Source organism: Ursus americanus, chromosome 10, assembly GCF_024610735.1.
Source record: "Ursus americanus isolate L20-20 chromosome 10, mUrsAme1.1.p, whole genome shotgun sequence".
Taxonomy (NCBI): domain Eukaryota; kingdom Metazoa; phylum Chordata; class Mammalia; order Carnivora; family Ursidae; genus Ursus; species Ursus americanus.
Window position 1 is genome coordinate 6,296,859 of NC_142136.1, and position 20,473 is coordinate 6,317,331.

General features: G+C 40.8%; 1 long non-coding RNA gene across 1 annotated transcript in view; it reads left to right on the top strand.

The window, feature by feature from the left end:
- The window catches only part of LOC148109324 (uncharacterized), a 149,005-nt gene extending 132,406 nt beyond the window's left edge, over positions 1 to 16,599 (top strand). The window contains exons 2-3 of the long non-coding RNA XR_015725851.1: positions 11,723 to 12,067; positions 16,036 to 16,599. This is a non-coding gene — a long non-coding RNA (uncharacterized LOC148109324). The remainder of the gene's footprint in view (positions 1 to 11,722; positions 12,068 to 16,035) is intronic.
- The last annotated feature ends 3,874 nt before the right edge of the window (positions 16,600 to 20,473 follow it).

Here is a 20,473-nt window from a genome sequence, read left to right on the forward strand (position 1 = left end):
TGTAATGAAACAGGAATTCTATTATCTGGCGTCCTTAGAGGGAGACGGAAGGCTTAAATCTTCCTTATGAGTAGTTAGAAAGAATATTTATAAGTGCTCAGGAAGCCTTCACAGGATGGATATTAGCAACCTGTAGAATGGAACTGCCGAAATTCATCTGTGCACAGGGCCTGGGTAGGCTGGCTGTGCTGTGATCCTAGCTACCAGCAGACTTAGCAGTGGGCTCTTAGAGATGGGCAGGCTAGCAGAGAAGAGCAAGTAATTTGGAGAGGGAGAGCCGTAGAGGGGAACCTGAGTCAAGCCCTTGAGAGATATTGGGACTCAGAACCTGGGGAGATCACATTCAAACACCAAATTTAAAAAGAAAGGATAGAGTCATGAATCAGAAGAAAGCAAAATTATAAAAGAAGCAGACTGGGAACAAAGAAAAGCAAGAGGTAACGAGATCACTGTGAATTGCTTACTGGGGAGGGGGCAGCTGGAGCCAGAGCCAGCCCTCATTTGTTGTCGATGTAAGGAATGCAGCATGTTGGGTTGGTACTATTTCCCAGTCTTGGTTGCACACCGCAGTGACCCAGGTTGCTTCAAAATGCCTTCGACCCACTCCCAGAACTTCTGACCTAATTTATGAGATTGAACCTGAATACCGGGAGATGTGAAATTTCCCCAGGTGATTCCAGTACACAGTGTTGAGAACCCCAGCCTTGCGTAGAGGGTTGAAGATAAGTCATAGTAACAGCATGAGTGGTAGTAACAGGGGACGTGGAAGCACATGGAGATCAATATTTCACCAGGACTTACTCTAAGAGTCTCCCAAGAGCCACTAACGGAGCTGAGGGCCTTTGGTGTAGACTTCAGTTCACTTTTTGCATAACTGCTTTATAGTGAAACTTGCACAGGAAAGGGTCTCATGAAAAAGGTGAAGGGTTCACTGATGAACTACTGTAGCCAGTACCATGTTTAATGGTCTCCATGGGAAGTATCATGCCTCATGGCTCATCCTGTTGGGCAAATCTATTTTCAGTTTGGTCCTCCTAAGAGAAGTTGCTCTTCCTGCCAAAAGAATTATAATATTTGTCTCATTGTAGGATTAGTGGAACACAGCTCATGTGGGATAGGGTTTTCAGATACAATACAGGATGAATTTGAAATTCTGATAAACTATGAATAACTTTTTAAAAGATAGGTATGTCTCTTGCAATATTTGAGACATCCTTAGACTAAAATATTATTACTTGTTTGTCAGAGCTTCAAATTTAACTGAGCGCCCAGTTCTGTTTGCTTAGTCTTTGTTTTTCTGAGTTTGGCATCCCTTGTGGGAAGAATCCACAGCCAGCTGAGTGAGCAGCATTCATAGATTAAACAGAGATGGATACACGTTCCTAGAAAATGAAACCCCATTTCTGGGATAATAACGAATGGGTGGTAGCTATTTTGTAGATCAGGTTCGATAAATCCCAGCTCAAAACAACGGTCAACACCACAATTCAGTATTAGGATGATTTTTGAGGAAGTTCTCAAGCCGATCAGGGATTTCTGCCATTTGTTATAAGACACAGAGTAGTAACCGTTCTGTGCCATCCTTGTGTGAGATGAAGACCAGAGCGGAGCCACAGACAAGGGTTCAGCGAACCTGCAGAACTCGGTCAGAAGGGCATAGGCAAAGCCAGACTACGGTGATAAAAATCAAATAACAGTAGCCCCCATGGTAGGGAACTGACGGGTAAAAGGGCGCGAGAGCCATTTTTGGAGGGAGGAATTGTTCTGTATCTTGACTGGGTGTGGGTTACAAGGATGTGTGCATTTGTCACACTTATTGAAATGTTCATTTAAGACCTGTGCATTTCACAACATATGAATTATGCTTCAATTATAAAACGAATTTCACAGTTTGGACGACTGTAAGAGAGACAATTGATAGATTGAATTCGAAAATGGAGAACATTTTCTGTGAGCAGTTTTAGCCTCAGCAGGTTGGTCTAGTCTCCACAGACGTGGATAACTTTGACAAAGACATAAAGCTCATTCCAATCAAATTTCAAGATGCAATTAAGCCGAGAGAAATGGCATGTGTGTTTGTAACTCAAGATCCAAACAGAGTTTGAAGAAATGAATTGAATTCTGCCAGAAGAAATTTGCTTAAAGTCTGTGAACCCCAGGGCAGCAAAAGTGCTATTTCATAAGGATAAATCTTCCCAGCAACCCTTAGGAATTTGAGTGGAAGAATGTATTTGTTTATAATCCGCAGGGAGACGTGAGCATCAGTGAAGCTACTGCGGTATTTGAAGAGGCTCAAGGAACTAACTGACAGATGGAAAATCATGTACCTGAAAATGCAGATGACTCCATTCCAGGTCAAGGCGAGGCTGGAGGGCTGCCTTGGGTGTGTGGTAACAATGGATTTCTGACCCTGAATTCTACATCACACTGACTTAACCACACCATTCCAGAAGGTTCTAGAAAACTACTGGCCTCTTATCTGAGGGCGGCGCTTTTACCCCAAAATCTAACATGACAGAGAGTGACCCCAGAATACTCACCCCTGCTGGTAGCTGGCCTCATGAGGAGGAGAGGGGCGGAGTTAGGATCCCCAATCTTCACCTAACTCCCAGTCTGCTCAAATACTCATGTATGACATAAGCCAGGAGGCAGAGAGAGAAACCGGAAGTGGTAGACAAGTGAGTGCTCCTCCCCTGTGAAGGACTGGGGGTGTTTCCTCCTAACATGGAGCTGCATTAATCATCAATGATCTGTGAACCACAATCGATATGCACTATATTAGATCGCACTACTGCCAATGTCTCCAGCAATCTCTAAATAAAACAGTCCTCGATATTGTTTATTTAGTTTCTGAACGCATTTAATTAAAACATTTGTAAATACATAGACCTACCTTTTACAGTGAAAAATATTAAAGTGGAAAGTAATGGAGAAATAAATTTAGGACACTGGCTGATAAGAGTTTGAGGTAAATCTCTGTCACATGTACCTATGCTTAATTTGAAAATCGACTTCAAATGCAAGATATAGTTTACAGTGAAAAAAATGCAATTCATTTGATAAGGAAAGAAACGTCCAGTTGCCAAGAACAGCGTACTGTTGGTGAGTACACAGCTACGGAGAATCAGACCCAGAGTAAAATGAAGGTCCATGGGAGGTTCTGGCTCCTGGTGAACTCGGGATGATGGAGTGTGGGCGTGCATATTTCAGATCACTTACCCTCATCGAATCACTTCCTCCTGAAAGAGAGCTTCTACCCTGATAAGAATGATGCCTTCACAACCAAACTGGACACCAAGAGAAAGGAAGACAGACTTCAGCTGGCATAGCGGAATAGGAAATAGGCTCACTCTTTTCAAAGATATTGATCAGACCGTACGGTCAGGAGGTAGCCAGTAGGATCAGCAAACACTAGCAAAAGGACATCACTAATATGGTTGGACATAGGCTGATGTTTCTCACACATACACACAGACAACAGAAAATTATTGTGATAAAGAATATGGTACACGAGTGCTTCTTCGTTTTATCTTATCATGTATATGAGGGAGGCTGAACATGACTCTTATCTTCAGGTAGGTAAAAATCAGAAAAGAAAGCTGGCAGCGAACTTACTCACTGCAATCATTGTCTGAACTCAGGGAAGGTGATAGAAACATTTCACCAGAAATGACATCTTTTCTATACTCACCTTTTGCCTCTTCTCCCCCACGTCCTGAAACCGATGTGGGGCTCTGTCATACATATGCTGGTCTGTCCTTACAGGCTCCAGACAGTTCTGGGGAGCACCTGGACAGAGAACCCAACAGATAGCAGTAATTCCAACTGGGGCTCTATTCTGACGGTATTCACTTGGGGCAGGGGGATAAGCCCTATTTCTCCTTTGTATTTTCCCATCAAAGCATTTGATTCAGCTCTTGTGGGAAAAGGTAGTCTGTGGCTCAAGGAGTAGGGCACGAAAAATGTGATTGGTGTGCACGATATCATCAGAAAAATACCAAAACATCACAAAGAAACCTATGTTGCATTTCTCACAAAAGTACCCTTCACACTGGCATTTCCACAATGACGTAAAAAACCATTTTTTCTAAGTTATGTTCCAACGATTCACAGCATGTAGAAACAGTGCTATAAATCTACTGGTAAGTTGTATGTTTAGGAAAATTGATAGGGATGGGAGAAAATAAGTGGTTTTGTGTATTGGCAAAAACATCTAAAATCTTCAATCATGTCTTCAATATGGGTTTTTAAATTTTGGGGGTTTTTTTGGCGAGATGTGAGCGTGGGCTGTTCATACATAATGTTATATTGCTTCAGAAAAGAAGGAACAAAGCAGCAACTAGTTGAGACTTGATAAAATGACTGTAACACGGCTTAATTTGAGAGTATATGAAGGATCATTTTTTCCATTTATCGAGCAAACCAAATTTAGAATCTATTGGTTTTTTTAGTCAGCAGAGGGTATGAGGAGTATCAGGCCCTTAATGTAAATGGCTATTTTTAGAAGTTATTAGAGAGTGGAGGGGATTGTAATATTATGAAATTCTCTTCAAGCATTTGGGAAGCAAATTCACATTATTGAATAAAAATAACAACATGTGGGGCGCCTGGGTGGCACAGCGGTTAAGCGTCTGCCTTCAGCTCAGGGCGTGATCCCGGCGTTATGGGATCGAGCCCCACATCAGGCTCCTCCGCTATGAGCCTGCTTCTTCCTCTCCCGCTCCCCCTGCTTGTGTTCCCTCTCTCGTTGGCTGTCTCTATCTCTGTCAAATAAATAAATAAAATCTTTAAAAAAAAAAAAATAACAACACGAACTCAGCAGAGTCTTTAGACTTAAGTGAAGGGTAAAAGACAAATCATGGAGTTTTCTCTAATTAAATCAAAAATCAAATTTGATATTTGACAAATATTTGGGAACACTAAAATTTAAAAATATCATTTGTTTGAACAAATGTGAAAGGGTGAAGTATCTTATGATAAATCGTGATGTCATCTCATGCAACTATTGAAATATTTAAAAATAAGTCAAACAATTTTTGAAAATGCTTATGTCATTACTTCAAATATTTCCCACTATGGACGTTTGGGGCAGATGGTTACCTTCTGTGGGGTCTGTCCTGCGCTGTATAAGGTGCTTACCAGCACAATTGGCTTCTAAACACTAGGTCGGTAGCATCCCTCGGTCTCAGGACGTTGCTAACACCCATGGTGGGGCCGAATTGCTTTGGGTTGAGAACCACTTTTTTTTTTTTTTTAAAGATTTTATTTATTTATTTGACAGAGAGAGAGAGACAGCCAGCGAGAGAGGGAACACAAGCAGGGGGAGTGGGAGAGGAAGAAGCAGGCTCATAGCAGAGGAGCCTGATGTGGGGCTCGATCCCAGAACGCCGGGATCACGCCCTGAGCCAAAGGCAAACGCTTAACCGCTGTGCCACCCAGGCGCCCCATGAGAACCACTTTTTGAAATGAAAAAGGAGAAAAACTTTCTGTGTACAATCAATTTCCAAAGAAAAGCGACAAAAAGGGAAAAGAAAAATTCACATATTTCTTAGTGGTGAAATTCGAAGTGTTTATTGAAAAAAAAACTTCCTATTGTTTACTAAACTTTCTATCTTGATTATTACTTCACTTTACAATACAGTTATCTTACAAGGCAAACCCATTTTTCAAATTTAATACCACTGGTATTTAAAGATCATTTTAAAATGGAAGAATTTTTTTTTCTCTTATGAAATGGGCCCATTCTTTTTGTTTTGTGCAGCATATCCTAAAATATTGTAGAAGCCTGGGATAATCAGACACATTTTAGAAAGCTATCCCCCCTTATTTTTAAATTTTCGGAATGCCAATGTCATTTGAAAGCAATCCAGAGATCAGTTCTCATTCATGTGCTCATATCAGAGGAGCGTGATAATGCATTTAAACTGTACTATTCTCACATCCTTTCAGGCCTGTGACTAGTTCTGTCCTTTGAGAGGGCCAGGAATGATTGGTTGGCCTCATTTACTCCACCATGTTTGTAAAAGCTTTTCTAGACAGTTACTCCGTCTCTTCTTTACTTACGCTTTCTAGACAGAACTTGTCCAGTCTCCTAACTTGAAAAAAAAGACAACCAAACCTCATTATTCTACACTGTGATCAGTTGAGATTTTGCTATGATCTCTGTTGCCTCTGTTTATGTTTTACTTACACATTATGTAAGGATGAAAACGTTCATGTATATTGGAAAGTGTGGAATGATTTCATCTTTGAAATAATAACTAATATTCTATTAAATACTATTGTTTTAAAACGGTAAACATACTTGTTTACGTAGCAATTTTTATCCTATTTATTTATTTTTATTAACATTCTTTTACCTATAATTAAAAACCTAATTATTATTCTTATAGAACCAATTCATACTCTTGTTCAGCTTGTGATCTTCCTTCTTTCCTTTTTTTCAAACCTCAGGAGATCATACTACAGTTCATTTTTTTTTTCCTACAATAACTTTGGAATTCTCCTTCCATCAATCCTAGATCTTGTTTAAAATGATCTTTCCCACCTATCACTAGAAATATCACTGTGCCTGTATGTTTGTTTGGCTATGCAATCTGTTTTATCATTAATAGACCATTTTCACTGCGCTCGCTCCTGTTTCCTTCATCAAATAATCATTTGTTTGGGCGCAACGTCATTGACATCCATAGTTTCAAAAATTCCTAAACAAAGTGTCATGCAGAACGTCTGTGATCATTCACAGAAGTGAAAAAGTCACAGGTTCCTGTTATGTTATTTCTTTGTCATTATTCAAAGAATTACATTCAATATATGGAAAATTCCCCTCGAAATTAAAAGGGGAAAAAAGTGGCTCTTTCAAGTGTGCGTGTTTCTAGAGTAGATACTCCGCGGTTCTATCAGACCTTGAACCTTGCTCGGGATTGACCCCATTGTGAAGTGGTCTTAGCTACATGCAATCCCCGGTCTGCCCTTTCTCTACTCTGTATCTTACGCATCTTCAACTTTAAAAAAATCACCAAGCGTTGTATTACTATTTCTGACATGTGTTTAAATCTTTGAACTGTTCACAGTGATATCATAGATGTGTTCATTTATTTACTTAAGAGACGTTTACAAAGATACAGACGTAGTGAAGAAAAGGGCCATATGCACCCCAATGTTCATAGCAGCATTGTCCACAATAGCTAAATCGTGGAAGGAACTGAGATGCCCTTCAACAGATGACTGGATTAAGAAGATGTGGTCCATATATACAATGGAATATTACTCAACCATCAAAAAGAACGATTTCTCAACATTTGCTTCAACATGGATGACACTGGAGGAGATAATGCTAAGTGAAATAAGTCAAGCAGAGAAAGACAATTATCATATGATTTCTCTCATCTATGGAACATAAGAACTAGGAAGATCGGTAGGAGAAGAAAGGGATAAAGAAAGGGGGGGTAATCAGAAGGGGGAATGAAATATGAGAGATTGTGGAATCTGGGAAACAAACAGAGGGCTTCAGAGGGGAGGGGGGTGGGGGAATGGGATAGGCTGGTGATGGGTAGTAAGGAGGGCACGTATTGCATGGTGCACTGGGTGTTATATGCAACTAATGAATCATCGAACTTTATATCAAAAACCAGGGATGTACTGTATGGTGACTAACATAATATAATAAAAAAATATTATTATAAAATAAAAAAAGAAAGACGCTTACTGAGCACAGACCATGTCCTAGGCGCTGAGCTAAGCCCACGGGTACTATGATGCTTAAACCATGGTCTCAGATTTGAATCTGTTTGATTTTCCTCAATTTTGAAGAAGGTTTTTTCTTGCCTCTTCTGTCTAGTGACCTCGTCCTTTTCCCATTGACTGAGATTATATAGAAGTTATTCAAAATTTTAATGAAGCCTAAAGTAAAGCTTCATTCCACCTGTAATCTTCTCTACTTCCCTGAAACATGGCACTTAGTCACCGTCTAATGTATACTATTTATAACACTTCTTTCTTATTATCATTTTCACCCCAGCAATGAAATGGCTTAACTGGAACATGAATAATTCTAACTCAGTTAATCCAAGAATAACTAGGAATATGAGGAGAAAATGAATTTAAATTTCCCTGTTTTCCTACCAATTTGAATTCAGAAAAGGAAAAGGGGTGAGAGCGGAAACACTTTGGAGTCTCTTCATAAGTTCACATGGCTGACAAAGATTGAAAAAAAGATGAGAATTATTTTTTTGTTTGTTTGCAAACTCCTTTCAGTTAAAAGAAACCCCACACACATTTAATATATGCAAATTATTTATAAATTATATAATAATGTGCTACTACACCAATTACACATGCACTTTAAAAGTCACAAACAGAAATTAGAAAAGGATGAATTTTTAACAATGTAAATAGAAATTTTACATTTTTTGCCCACACCCGTACCACGGTTTTACAGCCCTAATTCTGAGCGGATGGACCGTGATTTGTGAAGGATTATAGACCCTGTGTACATAAAATGTTGTGAAACTACGCAATTGCAGAACCCCATGGGAAGGACTACATAAATCAGTGGTGCAATTGCATCATATATAAAACCCAAATAGATTTATAAGAGAGTTAAATACTTTAATATTGAGACTTTTCTTAGAAGACACTACATGGTTTCGGGTTAAAGAGCAATGAGAAATCCCTCCTCGTGAAAAGGTGTGCTTCCAGCTTATGGCATGATCCAACCCGTTTTTTCTAAAACTCCAAGCAAGTGCCAAGCACCTGGAAAAGGGCACATACATGTGTGGGCACATGTCTACACACACACACACACACACACACACACACACACACCCCTCTGAGGATTTTAATTAGAATCCAAGTCATCACAGCATAAGAGATATACTAATCCTTTGAGCAAGGTGTTAATTGTTAATCTTGTTTTTCCTGTCTAGTAGCCTTGCATAACACTGTTTATAATAGGCTTCCTGTGGTAAAAGAATGGGCTACTAAACTCAGTACATGTTTTCCAGTAATCATTTTAGTGGCCAAGGGTCCTTATAATAGTGGCTAATCTCCATAACATCATCATTAGTGGATGAGGGTAACAAAAATTATAGAGACCCTTTGCTCTAATTATAGACTCTGAATTGCAAATCCATTCTTTAATCAACTGTAAATGCATTGTAAAGGGAATTGTAAGCTCTTTCCAGGGAGCAATATGCATTCAAGCTAGCAGACTAGAACCAAGCAATGTAATGTGTTTGGGGAGTAATAACCAGATATGCTCCTCATAGCGCCTGCATTACAATATGGCTCCTGGAGAGACTGTTGTGTAAGTCATATGTTTCTAGCTTTCTAGCATCATTACAAAGGTGTGGCATTAATATTTTACTTGTCCAGAATCCTCGATAGTAAGCCAGTCAAGTGTGTTCTCAAATGTCTACTTTTTCCATGACCTGCTTATTTTCTGCTGCTTTTAGAGCCCAAAGAGAGAAAATGTGTTTCTCAAAATCCAGAAGCCTATGGAATTCATTCAATCCCATATATTTTGTTGGTACAGAAATGAATTTTGTTGGTACAGAAACGACTGGGTGGCGCAGTCGTTAAGCGTCTGCCTTCGGCTCAGGGCGTGAGCCCGGTGTTCTCAGATCGAGCCCCACATCAGGCTGCTCTGCTGGGATCCCGCTTCTTCCTGTCCCACTCCCCCTGCCTGTGTTCCCTCTCTCGCTGGCTGTCTCTGTCAAATAAATAAATAAAATCTTTAAAAAAAAAAAAAAAAGAAATGAATTTACGTTGGCTTTTACCTCTAATACACAATGCCTAAAACAGATCTGTTTCCCTGATCTCACAGATATTTTATTATTTAAAATGGAAAACAAAAGATAAGTTTTTAGGCTCTTGAGGTCACAAGCAGCAAATACTAGGCAACTTATGGATATTCCAAAAATCTTATTAAGGGGTTGAAGAGACTCTAGCTGTAAACAGGCTGGTCCAGTGCCTGCTGTCTTTATTGTCTTTTTGATAGATAGAAAAATGCAGCTCTACACATTTCCTTTTCAGAATGTGAGCAATGCTTTTAAGTCAGCTTTCCTTGGCAGAGAATCCAAACTCGAAGAGGAGAAGCAGCAGCAAAAGAGTTAGGGGCCCGTTCGTAGATTCTCAAATATTTATCTTTGGTATTCCAGATATTTCCAGATGAAAACAACCTCCTCCTAATCGCCTTCCCCCCCCCTCCCTCTCTCTCTCTCTGTGAGATGATCTCCAGTCTTACCTGAAGGAACCCTAATGAGAAATCGAACCCTTTCTCCAAGTCAAGATTGGCCTGGTTGTTGCAATTACCCAGAATTTTTCCGGAGACCGTTATCTTTCTTAGTGAAGTTCCTTGCTCCTTGTCTCACTCCCAATCATCTTTCATTCGTGAGATGAACACAAAGGACATCATCTAACCACCCATTTAATCTCATTCTGCCCTTGCGTTATCTTTGGTCCCTAATATTTTTGGGGGGAGGGAAATATAATTTATGTGTAATTTTGTTATATTGCTGGGTAGTTTTAATGAAGTACTCACTGTGTGTTCTTGAAAAATCCAACAAGTCTCTTGCATTTCGGTCTTTAAATTATTTCTCTTTTATATCGTAGCAATTTTTGTTTTTTAAGCCTTTGTGTTGAGATGTTTTAGGTTGTTGATCAAAATAAATAGTCAGAAATTAAAAGTCTCCGCTTTTCAGGTAAGTCCAACACAACAAAGAAGAATGGCACTCAATATTAATAAAATCTTGTGTTTAGCTTTTAGTGTTTAAGTAAAAATAATATCCTGCTAGTTTCCCGGAAAACTGGGGGATTCATTTATTACCATGACGTTCTTCTCTTCGCTTTAATATTACTGTGCTTTCTACAACAATTTTCCTACATTTGAATTATTACTGAAAGCTACAAAGGTTAACATTAAATATATTAACTTTTTAATGTTATTCAGCTTTTTCAGCCATTAGTCTTCCTTAGACGTCTGCCATTATTTACATAATTATTTCGTCAATCTAGCCACAGCTTTTACCTTCAGAGCGTAATACAATGAGTCTTCATATTTCATGCTGCTCAGGAAAGGCAAGTTGCTAGATGAATGGCGTAAATGGTGTCCATTCATAAGGCTGACCTGAAACAGATCTGTAGCGTGGTGGGGAATTGACTTCAAATCTACACGAAAGAATGTGAGGCTAGAAGCAGCGTTTCACGTCAGCAGGGAGCGAACACACATTTGTTGTCAGTGCATTTTGGAAAACCTGTATCTTGGTAGCCATGAGATTTTAATTTTTTTAAGCGAAGACGGTCCTCATAAACAATGATTCTACCAGACACTAGTACCCCATTTTTTAACACAAATAACTTCTGGAGCAATCTTGCTTTTACCCTTAGATTTGTTCTTTCCTAGCCTGGGTCCCCATACATGGCTCTAGTTCACTCTTGCTTAGTAAATAAACCTGGTTGTATTGAGGCTAAGCGAGCTGGTTAATATCCAGTTGGTGCCTTCTTGACATCACGAAATCACTTTCAGTGTCTTTGGTCATTATCCGCTGAGATTTAAGGGCTCATTGTGCGCTGCCAAAGGGCCACCGTGACAATGCCCCGAGTTAGCTCACCTCCCAAAGTAACAGCCTTGAAAAGGCAGACTTAGAGAGGATTTTTAAAGCTTAGTTCCACGCTTTCATTTCTCATGGAAGCACCACAATAACAAAGGATTCTATTTAAGTTTCAGACCCTGCTGCCAATAGAAGCTACGAGAACATGATGGAGTGTCTCATTCCCGTCTGATTCCTACTCTAACGTTTCCAGCTGCAGATGCCCAGATGACATCTGACCGAAGTATGAACAAACACGCCTGGATTTCAGGTTTTTCTTTTCAGAGAATTTTGGATGTTTCATTTTTGTTGCAGAGAATACAACTAGAGAGAATAGCGTAATCAGTCAGCAAACACCCTGCCTTCTCTAAGCCAGGATTCCAGTCATTGCGATTTCTGCCACCACTCACATCTGCTGGTCTTTCTGCCCGGAAAGAGTTTGTTCCGAATATCTGTCGCATGAGCGAGATGTTTCTGTAAGTCATTTTTACGTTGGTAACATTTATATCTACCAAACTAAGGAGCTCAACTTCCCTTTTTTTTAGTCTGTGAAGAAATGCTGTTCATTTAAAAATATTTTTTTTCAGGATTAAGAAATAGGTCCTTGCATGAAATAGAGGAAGAGTGTAAGCTGATGAACTGATTGTGTTCCTTGCCATTACTATCCCATTACTGCTCTATTATTTACATTAAAGCCAGAGAATAATATTTACTTTAAAGTGAGAAGCAGGAGGATTTATTGCAGTGATCTTTTCTAACACATGGCTGAGTTCCACACCCCTTCATCTCCTCTCCATTTGGCCTCGAGAGTCTTCGTTGTACAACTTTTCCCTCAAGACACTGTCCCTGGCCCCTACTTCCACGACTACTTACCCCGCTCAAACTTATTCCTTCGTTTCCTTTCTTTGAACTCATTCCAACCGCTCCTCATGTCTCATGAGCTAATTAGAAAAATCAAACATTCCTTGGTAAGAGCAGAATAAAGAATAATAGGTCCAAAAGAGAGGTTCTCCGTAGGACAAATATTGCCCCAGTTTAAAAACAACACTTCAAATGCTTTCTAAAGGATGTGTGTCCATGTGATCTCCTGGAGTCCTCGTAATAATTCTGTGGAATAGTTAGGTGTGTTGGTTATTTTCCACTTGTCTTCTCCCCAGTCCCTTCTCTGCAGTTCTCCCCCTGCCTGCTCTCTTTCCTCCAGGCTGTCTTGCCGCTGGCTTTCCGGCTCGGTCTTCAGGAGGCCCTAGGAGGAGGTTCAGGGTAGATCGGGAGAGATGGGGCTCACGTGCTACCCTCTGGGAGTGGCCGTCCCCCCCCACCTCCCCCCAACCAGGGCTCCCCATGCCTTCCCATCTCCACAGTCCCAGGGCTCAATGGGCTCCACTCACTATTTCTCTTGTTCATCTTTTCAGCTCCAGGGCTGGTAACAACTTCTTGCTGTGAATTGTCTCGGGTGCCTCACCATCCTTTAAATCTGCCCACACCTTTGTAAGCAGTTCCCTTATTAACATCTTCATTGGATCTGTCGCAAGTGAATTCTGTTTCCCACTTACACCTTGACCAACTAAACTGGGCCTATTTTATTAGCAATTAATTTTGTTGAGGAAATTAAAGCACAGCGAAGCAAGTGACTTATCTTAAGTCACTCAAGGGGTCCAGGATAGAACAAGGCTAGGAGCCAAGTCTCCTTGGGGGTAGTTCGTGCTCGCCACACTCTTTGTGATGCCTAAAGATGATCTCAGTCAAATGGGTGGTAACATTCCGTCTTGTTCACTGAAGTATCTCAAGATCCTGGAACGGGGAAAAACATCGTGCCATTGGCTCACCCAACGTACCCTCGACACCCTCTAGCTTGCTTCCATGTACCACTGGTGAGAGAATGCAAGACACATATCTGGCTATGTTTCTACACATGGACACACCTAGTGAGTTCAAGCATAGATGTGAAGGTTAGGAAGCAGTGGACGTGCATGGGGCATGGGGTGTATGTTTTCAAGCCTGGGAAGGAGGTCTGCTTTCTCTGCACACCATTCCCAATGGTGCTGGACAGCAGCTCACGGCGACAATGACCTTTCTGCAGGAACTCTCCCCAGCGCACCTCCGAGCAGCAGTCCCAGCTCAATTTCTGTGACTACAATTTCTGACTACACCCAAGTGCAACTTCCTGCCCCCGTTCCCGACCAGAGATGTTTTGCAGCATCTAAAGCTCTTTAATAAATCCCATTACACCTCAGTGAGTGAGAAACTAGACATTCTGTAGTCTGCAGCTAACAACATTGGTCTGTGACTTCTGGACAAAATGATAGTTATGCTTTACCCCAGCCATTTAAACTCTCCAGATCTGTACTGAAGACCTGTTTTCCTACTTCCCATGCCTTATTTTTCTTCCTTATTGCAGTGAGAGATCTTACAATTCATTCCTGAAGGAGACATTTTGTGTATTATCAGGTTCAAGATCTGTCTTCTCTCTGTCGGCCGTAATTCACCATCACTGACTCCTTCACTCCCGCCTCTTGTGCAGTAAAACAGGTACAAAGGAGAGGATCTTCTCGTGAGTGTTTTCCTGTCTGGCTGTTGGCAGAGCTGGCTCTCAGGCAGTAATGTTAGATATAGAAGTTAGAAGCTTGAAAATCCCATCCCTCCCCCTTTCTGTTGTGGAGAATAATATCCTGTACAAGGAGATTTTGTAGGCTTTATTCCCTCCTCTCTATGCCTATGCCTATTTTTTTTTTTATATAACTTGAGATAATAAAGCCCAAGGGGAGAATAAAATAAAGGAAGAAAAATAACATAATACTTTGGAATTTACATATATTGAAATGTATCTTGTTTTTTCAAAGGAACTTGGGAAACAAAGATAGACTTTTACAAGTTCCACCAAGTAGCTGGAGATCCTGGAAGTATTATGAGGTTTAAAGACTAACATTGTTTATTGACAATCCCAAATGTTAAAATTCTTGTCTTAAAGATGTCCTTGGGAATCATTAGGAACCGGGGCTCATGATTTCATTATGTCCTGCCCTTCCTCTGCTGTTTCCAGCCACCAGCCCCATAAGTATACATGTGTTAAAATTTTTGATTCCTTGATAATTTTAGAAGTACATTCTCAATAAAGGATATTCTTGAAGTCTCTGACACTGAAGGACCTACCTAGAACAAGTTATGCTTTTCACATTTTTTCATTCATACATTTGTCTATTTCACAAACATTTAATCTGTGACGTCTTCAAGATGCCAGGCACTGGCTAAGGGCCAGTGAGTAATGTGAGCACGGACAGGACGTGGCTGGGAAGAGGGTGCTGGTGCTGCCAGATGGACAACTTCTTCAACCGTAGATCATTTGCTGGGCAAACGGGCACAGGGGACTGGAGGAGCACGGTTCGGGGAAGAAGAATGATTTACATCAGATCCTTCCCTCTCGCTGTTCTCAAAGCAGAGAGTTCTATATCTCAAATGAAGATTGTGTCATCAAAGGGCTTTGATTTAAAGCACTAAAGCACTCACTTAAAGGCCAATTATCCGTTAGTATACATTTTAGAAACACCCCAAACCATACATCCTTTGAAAATGAGGACCAGACTTTTTTTTAACGATTACATTTGAAAGAGAAATCTCATGAAAGATGTTTTGTATTCTAGGATGAAACAATTGTCCTCTTTGTAAACGAATGAACGTGTGTGGCTCTAGTCTTCATTTGTGAGTGTAGATAATGTGACTGTCTTCAAAATGGTAATGTGTTTTATACATAGGTTTTGTGCATTTTAATCAGTTAGAGCTCTGGAAAGAGGTACAGAGCATTCCACGTTTGCCGAATATCATCAGCATTCATATTACACAAGCACTTTGGATTGTAGAATAATTAAAATTCATTCTGCCAATGTAGTGAAATTAATGAATGAATGTTAATATAAGCAATACATTTTTGACAGTGGCGTATAAGATTGCATTTACTGCCTTGTTCCGAGTAAAGCTTATACCCTCCAGTGCTAACTGCTGACACTATGCTGAAAGCATTTGGACCGTGTGTAGTAAGCTTAGACGTTTGGCATACCTCCTTATGATGGCAGTCTTGAATTTAAGTCGTATTTTCCCTTCAGTTTTCTTTTGCCTTAAACTTATTTCCAAACACTCATGACTCCAGCTTATATATATGAATATAAAGTGCCCTTAGGATTTTAGATGTGCATTTAGACCAGATACGTCGTAGGGTGACACACAAAGTCAAAGCTCTACGACCTTGCTCAGGATGCAGTGTTGGGACCAGTCCCAACAGCACTTGCTTTTAGCCCCTCGGAAGTTACGCCCTTAGCGAGATGTCCCTGCATTCACAACTTTAATATTCAGCATTGCAAGTAGATATTCATCTTAATCTTAACCCTGATGATATAGTGAATGCACTTATGTACCTTGTTTTATAAACATGTCTTTCAAATTTAAATGACAGGTCATCTGCCTCACTACAAGATTTTTGAAAATGCAAGAGTGATTTGGTCAAGAATATGTGTTGGGCAGATGAGTATGTGAATCCTTCCACGCACCCGACACTTCTCCCATCTGGTACCAGAGACGATGTGGGCAGACATCACACCGAGAGGCTGAGCAACAAGGAAGAAGTGAGAACTGGCTTCGTCTGACACCAAGGTTTCGCTGACATGAGGAAGGTCAATGCTATCTTTCCTGATGGCAATCAGCTGTTCTTCAAACTCATTGGAAGTTATTGTGGTTTGCACTTTTTTACTTTCTTTTTTTTTTTTTTTAAGATTTTATTTATTTATTCGACAGAGATAGAGACAGCCAGCGAGAGAGGGAACACAAGCAGGGGAAGTGGGAGAGGAAGAAGCAGGCTCATAGCGGAGGAGCCTGATGTGGGGTTCGATCCCAGAATGCCGGAATCACGCCCTGAGCCGAAGGCAGACGCTTAATCGCTGTGCCGCCCAGGCGCCCCTGCACTTTTTTACTTTCAACAAATTCAGAGTTCACTGAAGCTCATCGCTTGGAAGATTTATTTTAATAGGTTAGTAAAAACAATTATATATTCAATTTTTTAAAAGATTTATTTATTTGAGAGAGAAAGAGAGCAAGTGGGAGGCAGAGGAAGAGGGAGAGAGAATCTCAAGCAGACTCCCTGCTGAGTAGGGAGCCCTGCAGGGCCCAAACCCAGGACCCTGAGACCAGGACCTGAGCCAAAACCAAGAGTCTGATGCTCAATGCATTGAACCACCCAGGTGCCCCTATATTCAATGCTTTTAAGTGCACAGAAATTAAAATTTTATGTGACACTTTGTTTCCAGCAAAAGAGTCAGGTAGTTCCTTGCATTTCCAAACATATTTCAAATATATATCAGAGACTTTTCAAAAGTCTATCCCCTTGGCAAGTTTCTTTTAAAAAGCAAACATTATTAAAAAGTTACCAGTCCTTCTAAGGAGCAGAGGAAGCACGTGGCTTCCATCTAAAGTAACAGAAGTGTCAGCTTTGCGATCTGCTTCACTATGTTCTTATTGTTCACATGTGTTTGCATTTCTAGTATCGCTTTTGATCTGGAGGCTGCAAGGGTCTTTTTGGAATCTCGGGGGGGAAGGCATTATTAAGGCACTGTCTAATTTATATGGCTTGATTTATTAATACTAGGTCTTATGATCACTGAAACTGACTAGCAAACATGGATAGAGCAAGGCTAATGAGTCAATACACACTTTAGATAAATGCTTATTTTTTTTTTCTTTTCTAGATTAAAAACATGAATAGATGTTCTGGTATTTTGTCCCCTCACTCCTATGGATCCAGTGCCTGTGCTCTGGGAGACATACACCCCATACTGGGGACCTAGGAGGCTATAATTTGGCAGGGAGCATAGTGGGAATGAGGGTCTCCAGGCTCAAATTCTGTACTTGGAAGTTTGCTTCAATCCACATACACTGTGGCCCCAGCTTCTTTCAGGATCTTGAATATTTCAGCTGTGGGTTGGCCAGGCTGTTGGTACTATAAGCCTGAGTCAGAACTTCACAGTATGGCTTCAACATTTTTGAAATGGATTCTCATATTTTCAAATATTCACGTCAAATGAAAGAAAGATGACGCTGTGTCACCTATTACCGTGGCTGTTAGAAATCAAAATTGTCTTGATAGAATTGAAAGCAAGTGGGCCTGATCATCTTAAAACTCTTTGCAAGTTTCCTTCAATGCATTGAAATGCCAGTTTTGAGCTTTTGCAATTTTTCAGTCAAACCATCAAACAAAATGTAAGTTCCTTTTCAGATGGTTCATTTGGGAAATTCATTTTGGATTATCCGTGAGTGCTTCCTTCCGCATTTTTTCTGTTAATGCAAACAATTCGTATCAATGTTGATGTATCCGATTAATTTCAAAGTGAGAAACAATGCTCCCCTCATATATATTAACATTAATTAGGGCTTTATATTTTTTTTTCAGAGAACAGAATTCACATATCATTCTATGTGGGGGGAATAGTTGATTTAAAAAAAAAAGACAATCATTTGATTGTAGCTCGGGTTTAATGCTAAGTCTCAGCTGTGCTAATACAACTGACATTGACAAGCAGCTGGAATGATAATTGGGCTAAAAGTATTTCTCCTAACCCCCTTACTAATGACAGGTTGGCAAGACATGGTAACATTATCACAGTTAACTTTTTCACAAATGATAATACACTAGAGCAATCAACGGGTATTAACCATCAAAGCTTCCCGGCTTTACAATGTAAACTCCTTTGTCTGTATTGAAAATATTTCTTCCCTATGAATAAAATACAGTTTAATAAAACTAAAGCAATTTTTAAAATGCCAATGTCCAGAACCCCGAAAATTTGACATTCCAGACTCAGTACAGGGAGGCAACACTTTTGTCCCAAAACTATGTTGACATGCTCTTAAGTATATTATTTTCTGGCTTAAATCCTCAGGGTTTACTAACCCTAAAACAGACCCATTGACTGTCCTGGTTTTAGAGGCCTCTTCTATTTGAACTACCTTTCCACACACACACACACACACACAAAACCCCAAAACACTTGATCAGGGCCTGGAGGAGTGGTAAGCATGAAAAGATAAGAAGACAAAATAAGTTCTCAGTCTCCTGCCTCCTTTATTTTCCTCCTCTCTCATTTCTCACGTTTTCTTGCCCTCCCTGCCCCCACTGCAGCCCGTCCTCTCTCTCTCTGAGGGCACATTCTGCTTCACAGTGCAGCTGATTGTTGGCATGCCTCTTCCTGGCATGTAAGCTAAGTGGCACTGAGGCAGGGGTCAGAGCAACCTGCTGGTCCTGGGCTGGGTTTGGAGCTGGGGGCTGCATTTGCTGGCTTGTGGGGCAGAGGTAGAGAAAAGAGCACAGAGACAGCCCAGGGAGAGGACAGTGCCCAGCGCCCGACCAGCCTCAGAGTCTTCACTTCTAAACAGGAGGTAGTAAGACCTACCTCCCAGGTTTGTTACAGGTATTAAATAAAACAGCTTTTAGAAGAGTTCTGTTACTTGTACCTACGGGGGAACTAGAAGGCACTCGGGATCCTGGCAAGCAGTGTGCATATGGAAATGCGATCCGTGGGCATGCTTTTCCTCCTCTGGGGAGCTGAGGAATACTAACTAGCATGAAAAGAAGAAGGAAAATAACAGTTTTGTCCGTTTAAACTCTTGGTTGAGCATTTCTAAGCATGGTTCAGAGAAGAGTGCAAACACCACTTTCGTCCATTGATGAAACACCATATTCCGCTGTGGCCAGCCTGGAAGATCATTTTGGGAGGATTTTCATCAATGCTTGCTGCCACATCTAAGAGGACTATTAAGCTGCTAGTATGTGCTTGTAGGTTATCTTTGAAGGCTTCTGCATTCAGGGGGAGAGAAAGATGAAGATTCTCAAAAATGATCTCACCCAAAACACAAGGAGAGGGTGCGAGGTTTCCCTGCAGAAGACAACTGTCACAGAGAAGGCGTGGTTAGGGATGCCATGGCGAAAAGGGTTCTTATGTCTTTAAATCATTGGAAAGAGCCCAAAAGAAGAATAATGTTTTTTGACATAGGAACATCACACAAAATTGGAATTTTGTCCATTCATAAAATGTATTGAATATGTACAGCCACGCCCATTTGTTTCTGTATTTCTGGGAGGCTTTCGTGCTTCTGCAAGAGAGCTGGGTACAGGTGGCACAGACCAGATATCCCCCAAAGCTGAAAATAGCTGCTGTCTGGCCCGTTGCAGAAAGTCTGTCTGTCTTGTTTTAGAGGATCCCAAGTGGAGGACTTTTGATGCCTGAGCACTGGGAGGAGAGAATACTTCGGCTTCCAGGACTTCATCCCTGGTGAGTGGTCTGCTTATAAGCATGAGTGCGGGGGTAATAGAGCTGCCTCTGGGGTGTTAGCGGACCTAAATGTTAGGGCTTGTAGACCCTCAGGCTGACAGAGACTCTTAAAAATCTGAAAATTGTGGCATTGCAAAGAATGCAACAGATTTCTGTGCCTTCACTTTATTTCATTTCAGGAGACTATGATTAGCAGACAGAATTAGTCCCCTCTCCTGGACACCGGGAGCTTTTCAGTTGACTTTCTAAGAAATGGCATTTCTTCTGTGCAGTGTGTCCTTCTGCATGTCTCTTGTCATTTGCTTTTTGTAGTGGAGAGGCCCAAGGATGGGATTCAGGGTCAGCTCGGTGTGGTTTGCATCTTGCCTCCCCACTGTCTATACACAAATAATTTCAGCCCTCCATCCTCCAGCTTCTCACCTGTACAATGGGAAGACTGAGGGAACGTTTGTGCAAGTGCTAGGCGTCCAAAAGGACAATTCCCCAGGGCGGCGAGGTGCTTCTATGCACATTGTGTTCTCATCGCTCTGCCTTCGCTTCAATTGCTTTGTTGTCATTTCACCTGTGTGCAAA